At 43.3% G+C, this 12690-nt stretch overlaps 7 pseudogenes; all 7 read left to right on the plus strand.

The window, feature by feature from the left end:
• Positions 1 to 942: 942 nt before the first annotated feature.
• LOC130289676 (U2 spliceosomal RNA) lies at positions 943 to 1206 on the plus strand (annotated as a pseudogene).
• Positions 1207 to 2685: 1479 nt separating this feature from the next.
• Positions 2686 to 2949, plus strand: LOC130286505 (U2 spliceosomal RNA; annotated as a pseudogene).
• Positions 2950 to 4428: 1479 nt separating this feature from the next.
• Positions 4429 to 4694, plus strand: LOC130288677 (U2 spliceosomal RNA; annotated as a pseudogene).
• A 1462-nt stretch (positions 4695 to 6156) lies between these two features.
• LOC130286506 (U2 spliceosomal RNA) lies at positions 6157 to 6420 on the plus strand (annotated as a pseudogene).
• Positions 6421 to 7938: 1518 nt separating this feature from the next.
• Positions 7939 to 8202, plus strand: LOC130286507 (U2 spliceosomal RNA; annotated as a pseudogene).
• Positions 8203 to 9704: 1502 nt separating this feature from the next.
• On the plus strand, positions 9705 to 9968 carry LOC130286508 (U2 spliceosomal RNA; annotated as a pseudogene).
• A 1479-nt stretch (positions 9969 to 11447) lies between these two features.
• Positions 11448 to 11711, plus strand: LOC130289310 (U2 spliceosomal RNA; annotated as a pseudogene).
• The last annotated feature ends 979 nt before the right edge of the window (positions 11712 to 12690 follow it).

Consider the following 12690-nt stretch of genomic DNA (forward strand, 5'->3'; position numbering starts at 1 on the left):
TATAAAAAGAAAAAGAGAGAGAGAGAGAGAGACTGACTTAGTGAGCGAGTGAGTGAGAGAGTGAGAGTGAGTGAGAGTGAATGAGTGAGTGAGTGATTGAGTGAGTGAGTGAGTGAGTGAGAACAAATGAGTTAAAGCAAGTGAGTGAGAGAGATCGAATGAATGAAAGTCTGAATGACAGAAAGAAAAAAGGATGAAGAAAGAAGCATGAAGAAAAAAAAATGTATATGGAGTTGCTGACATGAGTGCAATCTACAAAGCCGTTGAGGCTGATCCTCATGGGAGGATTATTGCACCAGGACCCTTAGCACTTTTAAAATGCCATTCAATGCCACGGGCTAGATGTAAACTGCAGATGACCATGTTGTGGTAGTTACCATGGATACCCAAGTGATGTGTGAGCTAACACATAGGCCCAACAGATTCCAAGAAGGCCAGAATCACCAGCGGCACCACCATCGATTGTCAGGTCACCCGGATTCAGCAAATACCAGAGTCCAAAATGATGCAGGTTTATACTGTTAATTTTCAGTTTATCGTTACAGTTGGTGTTATTCCATGTTGGAAGGGACGCAGCTACAGCCAGTGGGGTAACTAGAGACAGGCAGGCAGCTATGTGCAACAAAGGTAGGCGTGTTGTTTTCATATGCAGATCTGAAATATTGTCTTATATGCAAGAGGAGGAGTGATGGGGGTTCAGGCAAAAGCCAGGCTATGGATTGCATTGCTAAATGCTCCATCAGAGTGCAATGGTCGCCTGTCCTTTTTTTAAGTGATGATGTGGGTTTAGCCTGTGCTGTATGTATGTATGTATGGGTGGCTGACTGCCACCCACCCAGAAAGTGTATGGGAGGCTGGTTGGCTGCCAGCCTTCCTTCCATTCCTATGAGTAATGTGAGTGCTCATGAAGGGGACATGGTTGGGTCCACCCCTTTCCCGGTTATCCCCTCTAGGCCTTTTGGCTTAGATCAAGTGTAAAAAAAGAAAGGATCTTGCGACAGATCGCATCCTGAGGCACGTTTTTTTTTGTGGTAATACTTGCACTTGGGTGACTTGTGAGCACATACTGATACATACGTTCCCTATCTGGGGACCATAAATTAAATGGATTTTTGAGAAAGGGAGCTGATTTGGAAGCTTGCTTCTGTCGCCCTATGCATTGACCCGATGTGGCAGTATCTTCGGGTAGTGAACAGTGCACCACCCCATTCCAGTGTTAAACAAGAAAGATTCTCATTTAATCCTCCGTGGGTGAGAATTTGAGTTTGAGAATTGGAGACCAAAATGATGAGTTGCACTGACTGGTTTATGAACGTCTATTCATTTAGCGTTTTAATGACCATGTTTGCACACTGATTGGTGTAAAAAAATAAAATAAAACTAAATAATAATAATCTAGCACACCTGTGCAGGTTTGACATGACATGACAGGTAGCTGTCTTGTGGGTGGTGCTGAATCCTGTTAAATGACATGAGGGTCTCATGCCTATACACAAGGGTGTGTCATTGCTGTTGCTTGACCATGCATTGGTTTCTGTGGTCAGTGAATGATAAAAACAAAATTTACCATCCATTGATGGATGGGAAATCCGCCATGAGGCATTTGTTTTTAGAAACTGCTGCTCACAACCAATGTTGCAATGGAGTGTCTCCATCTGCTGGTGGTATTGGAAAGGCATTAGTGCTATGACAGGGTCTGAAGAAGAAGAAGAAGAAGAAGAAGAAGAAGAAGACGGAAAAACATATATATAAAAAGAAAAAGAGAGAGAGAGAGAGAGACTGACTTAGTGAGCGAGTGAGTGAGAGAGTGAGAGTGAGTGAGAGTGAATGAGTGAGTGAGTGATTGAGTGAGTGAGTGAGTGAGTGAGAACAAATGAGTTAAAGCAAGTGAGTGAGAGAGATCGAATGAATGAAAGTCTGAATGACAGAAAGAAAAAAGGATGAAGAAAGAAGCATGAAGAAAAAAAAATGTATATGGAGTTGCTGACATGAGTGCAATCTACAAAGCCGTTGAGGCTGATCCTCATGGGAGGATTATTGCACCAGGACCCTTAGCACTTTTAAAATGCCATTCAATGCCACGGGCTAGATGTAAACTGCAGATGACCATGTTGTGGTAGTTACCATGGATACCCAAGTGATGTGTGAGCTAACACATAGGCCCAACAGATTCCAAGAAGGCCAGAATCACCAGCGGCACCACCATCGATTGTCAGGTCACCCGGATTCAGCAAATACCAGAGTCCAAAATGATGCAGGTTTATACTGTTAATTTTCAGTTTATCGTTACAGTTGGTGTTATTCCATGTCGGAAGGGACGCAGCTACAGCCAGTGGGGTAACTAGAGACAGGCAGGCAGCTATGTGCAACAAAGGTAGGCGTGTTGTTTTCATATGCAGATCTGAAATATTGTCTTATATGCAAGAGGAGGAGTGATGGGGGTTCAGGCAAAAGCCAGGCTATGGATTGCATTGCTAAATGCTCCATCAGAGTGCAATGGTCGCCTGTCCTTTTTTTAAGTGATGATGTGGGTTTAGCCTGTGCTGTATGTATGTATGGGTGGCTGACTGCCACCCACCCAGAAAGTGTATGGGAGGCTGGTTGGCTGCCAGCCTTCCTTCCATTCCTATGAGTAATGTGAGTGCTCATGAAGGGGACATGGTTGGGTCCACCCCTTTCCCGGTTATCCCCTCTAGGCCTTTTGGCTTAGATCAAGTGTAAAAAAAGAAAGGATCTTGCGACAGATCGCATCCTGAGGCACGTTTTTTTTTGTGTGAATACTTGCACTTGGGTGACTTGTGAGCACATACTGATACATACGTTCCCTATCTGGGGACCATAAATTAAATGGATTTTTGAGAAAGGGAGCTGATTTGGAAGCTTGCTTCTGTCGCCCTATGCATTGACCCGATGTGGCAGTATCTTCGGGTAGTGAACAGTGCACCACCCCATTCCAGTGTTAAACAAGAAAGATTCTCATTTAATCCTCCGTGGGTGAGAATTTGAGTTTGAGAATTGGAGACCAAAATGATGAGTTGCACTGACTGGTTTATGAACGTCTATTCATTTAGCGTTTTAATGACCATGTTTGCACACTGATTGGTGTAAAAAAATAAAATAAAACTAAATAATAATAATCTAGCACACCTGTGCAGGTTTGACATGACATGACAGGTAGCTGTCTTGTGGGTGGTGCTGAATCCTGTTAAATGACATGAGGGTCTCATGCCTATACACAAGGGTGTGTCATTGCTGTTGCTTGACCATGCATTGGTTTCTGTGGTCAGTGAATGATAAAAACAAAATTTACCATCCATTGATGGATGGGAAATCCGCCATGAGGCATTTGTTTTTAGAAACTGCTGCTCACAACCAATGTTGCAATGGAGTGTCTCCATCTGCTGGTGGTATTGGAAAGGCATTAGTGCTATGACAGGGTCTGAAGAAGAAGAAGAAGAAGAAGAAGAAGAAGACGGAAAAAAATATATATAAAAAGAAAAAGAGAGAGAGAGAGAGACTGACTTAGTGAGCGAGTGAGTGAGAGAGTGAGAGTGAGTGAGAGTGAATGAGTGAGTGAGTGATTGAGTGAGTGAGTGAGTGAGTGAGTGAGAACAAATGAGTTAAAGCAAGTGAGTGAGAGAGATCGAATGAATGAAAGTCTGAATGACAGAAAGAAAAAAGGATGAAGAAAGAAGCATGAAGAAAAAAAAAATGTATATGGAGTTGCTGACATGAGTGCAATCTACAAAGCCGTTGAGGCTGATCCTCATGGGAGGATTATTGCACCAGGACCCTTAGCACTTTTAAAATGCCATTCAATGCCACGGGCTAGATGTAAACTGCAGATGACCATGTTGTGGTAGTTACCATGGATACCCAAGTGATGTGTGAGCTAACACATAGGCCCAACAGATTCCAAGAAGGCCAGAATCACCAGCGGCACCACCATCGATTGTCAGGTCACCCGGATTCAGCAAATACCAGAGTCCAAAATGATGCAGGTTTATACTGTTAATTTTCAGTTTATCGTTACAATTGGTGTTATTCCATGTCGGAAGGGACGCAGCTACAGCCAGTGGGGTAACTAGAGACAGGCAGGCAGCTATGTGCAACAAAGGTAGGCGTGTTGTTTTCATATGCAGATCTGAAATATTGTCTTATATGCAAGAGGAGGAGTGATGGGGGTTAAGGCAAAAGCCAGGCTATGGATTGCATTGCTAAATGCTCCATCAGAGTGCAATGGTCGCCTGTCCTTTTTTTAAGTGATGATGTGGGTTTAGCCTGTGCTGTATGTATGTATGGGTGGCTGACTGCCACCCACCCAGAGAGTGTATGGGAGGCTGGTTGGCTGCCAGCCTTCCTTCCATTCCTATGAGTAATGTGAGTGCTCATGAAGGGGACATGGTTGGGTCCACCCCTTTCCCGGTTATCCCCTCTAGGCCTTTTGGCTTAGATCAAGTGTAAAAAAAAAGAAAGGATCTTGCGACAGATCGCATCCTGAGGCACGTTTTTTTTTGTGTGAATACTTGCACTTGGGTGACTTGTGAGCACATACTGATACATACGTTCCCTATCTGGGGACCATAAATTAAATGGATTTTTGAGAAAGGGAGCTGATTTGGAAGCTTGCTTCTGTCGCCCTATGCATTGACCCGATGTGGCAGTATCTTCGGGTAGTGAACAGTGCACCACCCCATTCCAGTGTTAAACAAGAAAGATTCTCATTTAATCCTCCGTGGGTGAGAATTTGAGTTTGAGAATTGGAGACCAAAATGATGAGTTGCACTGACTGGTTTATGAACGTCTATTCATTTAGCGTTTTAATGACCATGTTTGCACACTGATTGGTGTAAAAAAATAAAATAAAACTAAATAATAATAATCTAGCACACCTGTGCAGGTTTGACATGACATGACAGGTAGCTGTCTTGTGGGTGGTGCTGAATCCTGTTAAATGACATGAGGGTCTCATGCCTATACACAAGGGTGTGTCATTGCTGTTGCTTGACCATGCATTGGTTTCTGTGGTCAGTGAATGATAAAAACAAAATTTACCATCCATTGATGGATGGGAAATCCGCCATGAGGCATTTGTTTTTAGAAACTGCTGCTCACAACCAATGTTGCAATGGAGTGTCTCCATCTGCTGGTGGTATTGGAAAGGCATTAGTGCTATGACAGGGTCTGAAGAAGAAGAAGAAGAAGAAGAAGACGGAAAAAAATATATATAAAAAGAAAAAGAGAGAGAGAGAGAGAGACTGACTTAGTGAGCGAGTGAGTGAGAGAGTGAGAGTGAGTGAGAGTGAATGAGTGAGTGAGTGATTGAGTGAGTGAGTGAGAACAAATGAGTTAAAGCAAGTGAGTGAGAGAGATCGAATGAATGAAAGTCTGAATGACAGAAAGAAAAAAGGATGAAGAAAGAAGCATGAAGAAAAAAAAATGTATATGGAGTTGCTGACATGAGTGCAATCTACAAAGCCGTTGAGGCTGATCCTCATGGGAGGATTATTGCACCAGGACCCTTAGCACTTTTAAAATGCCATTCAATGCCACGGGCTAGATGTAAACTGCAGATGACCATGTTGTGGTAGTTACCATGGATACCCAAGTGATGTGTGAGCTAACACATAGGCCCAACAGATTCCAAGAAGGCCAGAATCACCAGCGGCACCACCATCGATTGTCAGGTCACCCGGATTCAGCAAATACCAGAGTCCAAAATGATGCAGGTTTATACTGTTAATTTTCAGTTTATCGTTACAGTTGGTGTTATTCCATGTCGGAAGGGACGCAGCTACAGCCAGTGGGGTAACTAGAGACAGGCAGGCAGCTATGTGCAACAAAGGTAGGCGTGTTGTTTTCATATGCAGATCTGAAATATTGTCTTATATGCAAGAGGAGGAGTGATGGGGGTTCAGGCAAAAGCCAGGCTATGGATTGCATTGCTAAATGCTCCATCAGAGTGCAATGGTCGCCTGTCCTTTTTTTAAGTGATGATGTGGGTTTAGCCTGTGCTGTATGTATGTATGGGTGGCTGACTGCCACCCACCCAGAAAGTGTATGGGAGGCTGGTTGGCTGCCAGCCTTCCTTCCATTCCTATGAGTAATGTGAGTGCTCATGAAGGGGACATGGTTGGGTCCACCCCTTTCCCGGTTATCCCCTCTAGGCCTTTTGGCTTAGATCAAGTGTAAAAAAAGAAAGGATCTTGCGACAGATCGCATCCTGAGGCACGTTTTTTTTTGTGTGAATACTTGCACTTGGGTGACTTGTGAGCACATACTGATACATACGTTCCCTATCTGGGGACCATAAATTAAATGGATTTTTGAGAAAGGGAGCTGATTTGGAAGCTTGCTTCTGTCGCCCTATGCATTGACCCGATGTGGCAGTATCTTCGGGTAGTGAACAGTGCACCACCCCATTCCAGTGTTAAACAAGAAAGATTCTCATTTAATCCTCCGTGGGTGAGAATTTGAGTTTGAGAATTGGAGACCAAAATGATGAGTTGCACTGACTGGTTTATGAACGTCTATTCATTTAGCGTTTTAATGACCATGTTTGCACACTGATTGGTGTAAAAAAATAAAATAAAACTAAATAATAATAATCTAGCACACCTGTGCAGGTTTGACATGACATGACAGGTAGCTGTCTTGTGGGTGGTGCTGAATCCTGTTAAATGACATGAGGGTCTCATGCCTATACACAAGGGTGTGTCATTGCTGTTGCTTGACCATGCATTGGTTTCTGTGGTCAGTGAATGATAAAAACAAAATTTACCATCCATTGATGGATGGGAAATCCGCCATGAGGCATTTGTTTTTAGAAACTGCTGCTCACAACCAATGTTGCAATGGAGTGTCTCCATCTGCTGGTGGTATTGGAAAGGCATTAGTGCTATGACAGGGTCTGAAGAAGAAGAAGAAGAAGAAGAAGAAGAAGAAGAAGAAGAAGAAGAAGAAGAAGAAGAAGAAGAAGAAGAAGACGGAAAAAAATATATATAAAAAGAAAAAGAGAGAGAGAGAGAGAGACTGACTTAGTGAGCGAGTGAGTGAGAGAGTGAGAGTGAGTGAGAGTGAATGAGTGAGTGAGTGATTGAGTGAGTGAGTGAGTGAGTGAGAACAAATGAGTTAAAGCAAGTGAGTGAGAGAGATCGAATGAATGAAAGTCTGAATGACAGAAAGAAAAAAGGATGAAGAAAGAAGCATGAAGAAAAAAAAATGTATATGGAGTTGCTGACATGAGTGCAATCTACAAAGCCGTTGAGGCTGATCCTCATGGGAGGATTATTGCACCAGGACCCTTAGCACTTTTAAAATGCCATTCAATGCCACGGGCTAGATGTAAACTGCAGATGACCATGTTGTGGTAGTTACCATGGATACCCAAGTGATGTGTGAGCTAACACATAGGCCCAACAGATTCCAAGAAGGCCAGAATCACCAGCGGCACCACCATCGATTGTCAGGTCACCCGGATTCAGCAAATACCAGAGTCCAAAATGATGCAGGTTTATACTGTTAATTTTCAGTTTATCGTTACAGTTGGTGTTATTCCATGTCGGAAGGGACACAGCTACAGCCAGTGGGGTAACTAGAGACAGGCAGGCAGCTATGTGCAACAAAGGTAGGCGTGTTGTTTTCATATGCAGATCTGAAATATTGTCTTATATGCAAGAGGAGGAGTGATGGGGGTTCAGGCAAAAGCCAGGCTATGGATTGCATTGCTAAATGCTCCATCAGAGTGCAATGGTCGCCTGTCCTTTTTTTAAGTGATGATGTGGGTTTAGCCTGTGCTGTATGTATGTATGGGTGGCTGACTGCCACCCACCCAGAAAGTGTATGGGAGGCTGGTTGGCTGCCAGCCTTCCTTCCATTCCTATGAGTAATGTGAGTGCTCATGAAGGGGACATGGTTGGGTCCACCCCTTTCCCGGTTATCCCCTCTAGGCCTTTTGGCTTAGATCAAGTGTAAAAAAAGAAAGGATCTTGCGACAGATCGCATCCTGAGGCACGTTTTTTTTTGTGTGAATACTTGCACTTGGGTGACTTGTGAGCACATACTGATACATACGTTCCCTATCTGGGGACCATAAATTAAATGGATTTTTGAGAAAGGGAGCTGATTTGGAAGCTTGCTTCTGTCGCCCTATGCATTGACCCGATGTGGCAGTATCTTCGGGTAGTGAACAGTGCACCACCCCATTCCAGTGTTAAACAAGAAAGATTCTCATTTAATCCTCCGTGGGTGAGAATTTGAGTTTGAGAATTGGAGACCAAAATGATGAGTTGCACTGACTGGTTTATGAACGTCTATTCATTTAGCGTTTTAATGACCATGTTTGCACACTGATTGGTGTAAAAAAATAAAATAAAACTAAATAATAATAATCTAGCACACCTGTGCAGGTTTGACATGACATGACAGGTAGCTGTCTTGTGGGTGGTGCTGAATCCTGTTAAATGACATGAGGGTCTCATGCCTATACACAAGGGTGTGTCATTGCTGTTGCTTGACCATGCATTGGTTTCTGTGGTCAGTGAATGATAAAAACAAAATTTACCATCCATTGATGGATGGGAAATCCGCCATGAGGCATTTGTTTTTAGAAACTGCTGCTCACAACCAATGTTGCAATGGAGTGTCTCCATCTGCTGGTGGTATTGGAAAGGCATTAGTGCTATGACAGGGTCTGAAGAAGAAGAAGAAGAAGAAGAAGAAGAAGAAGAAGAAGAAGAAGAAGACGGAAAAAAATATATATAAAAAGAAAAAGAGAGAGAGAGAGAGAGACTGACTTAGTGAGCGAGTGAGTGAGAGAGTGAGAGTGAGTGAGAGTGAATGAGTGAGTGAGTGATTGAGTGAGTGAGTGAGTGAGTGAGTGAGTGAGAACAAATGAGTTAAAGCAAGTGAGTGAGAGAGATCGAATGAATGAAAGTCTGAATGACAGAAAGAAAAAAGGATGAAGAAAGAAGCATGAAGAAAAAAAAATGTATATGGAGTTGCTGACATGAGTGCAATCTACAAAGCCGTTGAGGCTGATCCTCATGGGAGGATTATTGCACCAGGACCCTTAGCACTTTTAAAATGCCATTCAATGCCACGGGCTAGATGTAAACTGCAGATGACCATGTTGTGGTAGTTACCATGGATACCCAAGTGATGTGTGAGCTAACACATAGGCCCAACAGATTCCAAGAAGGCCAGAATCACCAGCGGCACCACCATCGATTGTCAGGTCACCCGGATTCAGCAAATACCAGAGTCCAAAATGATGCAGGTTTATACTGTTAATTTTCAGTTTATCGTTACAGTTGGTGTTATTCCATGTCGGAAGGGACGCAGCTACAGCCAGTGGGGTAACTAGAGACAGGCAGGCAGCTATGTGCAACAAAGGTAGGCGTGTTGTTTTCATATGCAGATCTGAAATATTGTCTTATATGCAAGAGGAGGAGTGATGGGGGTTCAGGCAAAAGCCAGGCTATGGATTGCATTGCTAAATGCTCCATCAGAGTGCAATGGTCGCCTGTCCTTTTTTTAAGTGATGATGTGGGTTTAGCCTGTGCTGTATGTATGTATGGGTGGCTGACTGCCACCCACCCAGAAAGTGTATGGGAGGCTGGTTGGCTGCCAGCCTTCCTTCCATTCCTATGAGTAATGTGAGTGCTCATGAAGGGGACATGGTTGGGTCCACCCCTTTCCCGGTTATCCCCTCTAGGCCTTTTGGCTTAGATCAAGTGTAAAAAAAGAAAGGATCTTGCGACAGATCGCATCCTGAGGCACGTTTTTTTTTGTGTGAATACTTGCACTTGGGTGACTTGTGAGCACATACTGATACATACGTTCCCTATCTGGGGACCATAAATTAAATGGATTTTTGAGAAAGGGAGCTGATTTGGAAGCTTGCTTCTGTCGCCCTATGCATTGACCCGATGTGGCAGTATCTTCGGGTAGTGAACAGTGCACCACCCCATTCCAGTGTTAAACAAGAAAGATTCTCATTTAATCCTCCGTGGGTGAGAATTTGAGTTTGAGAATTGGAGACCAAAATGATGAGTTGCACTGACTGGTTTATGAACGTCTATTCATTTAGCGTTTTAATGACCATGTTTGCACACTGATTGGTGTAAAAAAATAAAATAAAACTAAATAATAATAATCTAGCACACCTGTGCAGGTTTGACATGACATGACAGGTAGCTGTCTTGTGGGTGGTGCTGAATCCTGTTAAATGACATGAGGGTCTCATGCCTATACACAAGGGTGTGTCATTGCTGTTGCTTGACCATGCATTGGTTTCTGTGGTCAGTGAATGATAAAAACAAAATTTACCATCCATTGATGGATGGGAAATCCGCCATGAGGCATTTGTTTTTAGAAACTGCTGCTCACAACCAATGTTGCAATGGAGTGTCTCCATCTGCTGGTGGTATTGGAAAGGCATTAGTGCTATGACAGGGTCTGAAGAAGAAGAAGAAGAAGAAGAAGAAGAAGAAGACGGAAAAAAATATATATAAAAAGAAAAAGAGAGAGAGAGAGAGAGACTGACTTAGTGAGCGAGTGAGTGAGAGAGTGAGAGTGAGTGAGAGTGAATGAGTGAGTGAGTGATTGAGTGAGTGAGTGAGTGAGTGAGAACAAATGAGTTAAAGCAAGTGAGTGAGAGAGATCGAATGAATGAAAGTCTGAATGACAGAAAGAAAAAAGGATGAAGAAAGAAGCATGAAGAAAAAAAAATGTATATGGAGTTGCTGACATGAGTGCAATCTACAAAGCCGTTGAGGCTGATCCTCATGGGAGGATTATTGCACCAGGACCCTTAGCACTTTTAAAATGCCATTCAATGCCACGGGCTAGATGTAAACTGCAGATGACCATGTTGTGGTAGTTACCATGGATACCCAAGTGATGTGTGAGCTAACACATAGGCCCAACAGATTCCAAGAAGGCCAGAATCACCAGCGGCACCACCATCGATTGTCAGGTCACCCGGATTCAGCAAATACCAGAGTCCAAAATGATGCAGGTTTATACTGTTAATTTTCAGTTTATCGTTACAGTTGGTGTTATTCCATGTCGGAAGGGACGCAGCTACAGCCAGTGGGGTAACTAGAGACAGGCAGGCAGCTATGTGCAACAAAGGTAGGCGTGTTGTTTTCATATGCAGATCTGAAATATTGTCTTATATGCAAGAGGAGGAGTGATGGGGGTTCAGGCAAAAGCCAGGCTATGGATTGCATTGCTAAATGCTCCATCAGAGTGCAATGGTCGCCTGTCCTTTTTTTAAGTGATGATGTGGGTTTAGCCTGTGCTGTATGTATGTATGGGTGGCTGACTGCCACCCACCCAGAAAGTGTATGGGAGGCTGGTTGGCTGCCAGCCTTCCTTCCATTCCTATGAGTAATGTGAGTGCTCATGAAGGGGACATGGTTGGGTCCACCCCTTTCCCGGTTATCCCCTCTAGGCCTTTTGGCTTAGATCAAGTGTAAAAAAAGAAAGGATCTTGCGACAGATCGCATCCTGAGGCACGTTTTTTTTTGTGTGAATACTTGCACTTGGGTGACTTGTGAGCACATACTGATACATACATTCCCTATCTGGGGACCATAAATTAAATGGATTTTTGAGAAAGGGAGCTGATTTGGAAGCTTGCTTCTGTCGCCCTATGCATTGACCCGATGTGGCAGTATCTTCGGGTAGTGAACAGTGCACCACCCCATTCCAGTGTTAAACAAGAAAGATTCTCATTTAATCCTCCGTGGGTGAGAATTTGAGTTTGAGAATTGGAGACCAAAATGATGAGTTGCACTGACTGGTTTATGAACGTCTATTCATTTAGCGTTTTAATGACCATGTTTGCACACTGATTGGTGTAAAAAAATAAAATAAAACTAAATAATAATAATCTAGCACACCTGTGCAGGTTTGACATGACATGACAGGTAGCTGTCTTGTGGGTGGTGCTGAATCCTGTTAAATGACATGCGGGTCTCATGCCTATACACAAGGGTGTGTCATTGCTGTTGCTTGACCATGCATTGGTTTCTGTGGTCAGTGAATGATAAAAACAAAATTTACCATCCATTGATGGATGGGAAATCCGCCATGAGGCATTTGTTTTTAGAAACTGCTGCTCACAACCAATGTTGCAATGGAGTGTCTCCATCTGCTGGTGGTATTGGAAAGGCATTAGTGCTATGACAGGGTCTGAAGAAGAAGAAGAAGAAGAAGAAGAAGACGGAAAAAAATATATATAAAAAGAAAAAGAGAGAGAGAGAGAGAGACTGACTTAGTGAGCGAGTGAGTGAGAGAGTGAGAGTGAGTGAGAGTGAATGAGTGAGTGAGTGATTGAGTGAGTGAGTGAGTGAGTGAGAACAAATGAGTTAAAGCAAGTGAGTGAGAGAGATCGAATGAATGAAAGTCTGAATGACAGAAAGAAAAAAGGATGAAGAAAGAAGCATGAAGAAAAAAAAATGTATATGGAGTTGCTGACATGAGTGCAATCTACAAAGCCGTTGAGGCTGATCCTCATGGGAGGATTATTGCACCAGGACCCTTAGCACTTTTAAAATGCCATTCAATGCCACGGGCTAGATGTAAACTGCAGATGACCATGTTGTGGTAGTTACCATGGATACCCAAGTGATGTGTGAGCTAACACATAGGCCCAACAGATTCCAAGAAGGCCAGAATCAC

This window comes from Hyla sarda, chromosome 8 (assembly GCF_029499605.1).
Source record: "Hyla sarda isolate aHylSar1 chromosome 8, aHylSar1.hap1, whole genome shotgun sequence".
Lineage (NCBI taxonomy): Eukaryota > Metazoa > Chordata > Amphibia > Anura > Hylidae > Hyla > Hyla sarda.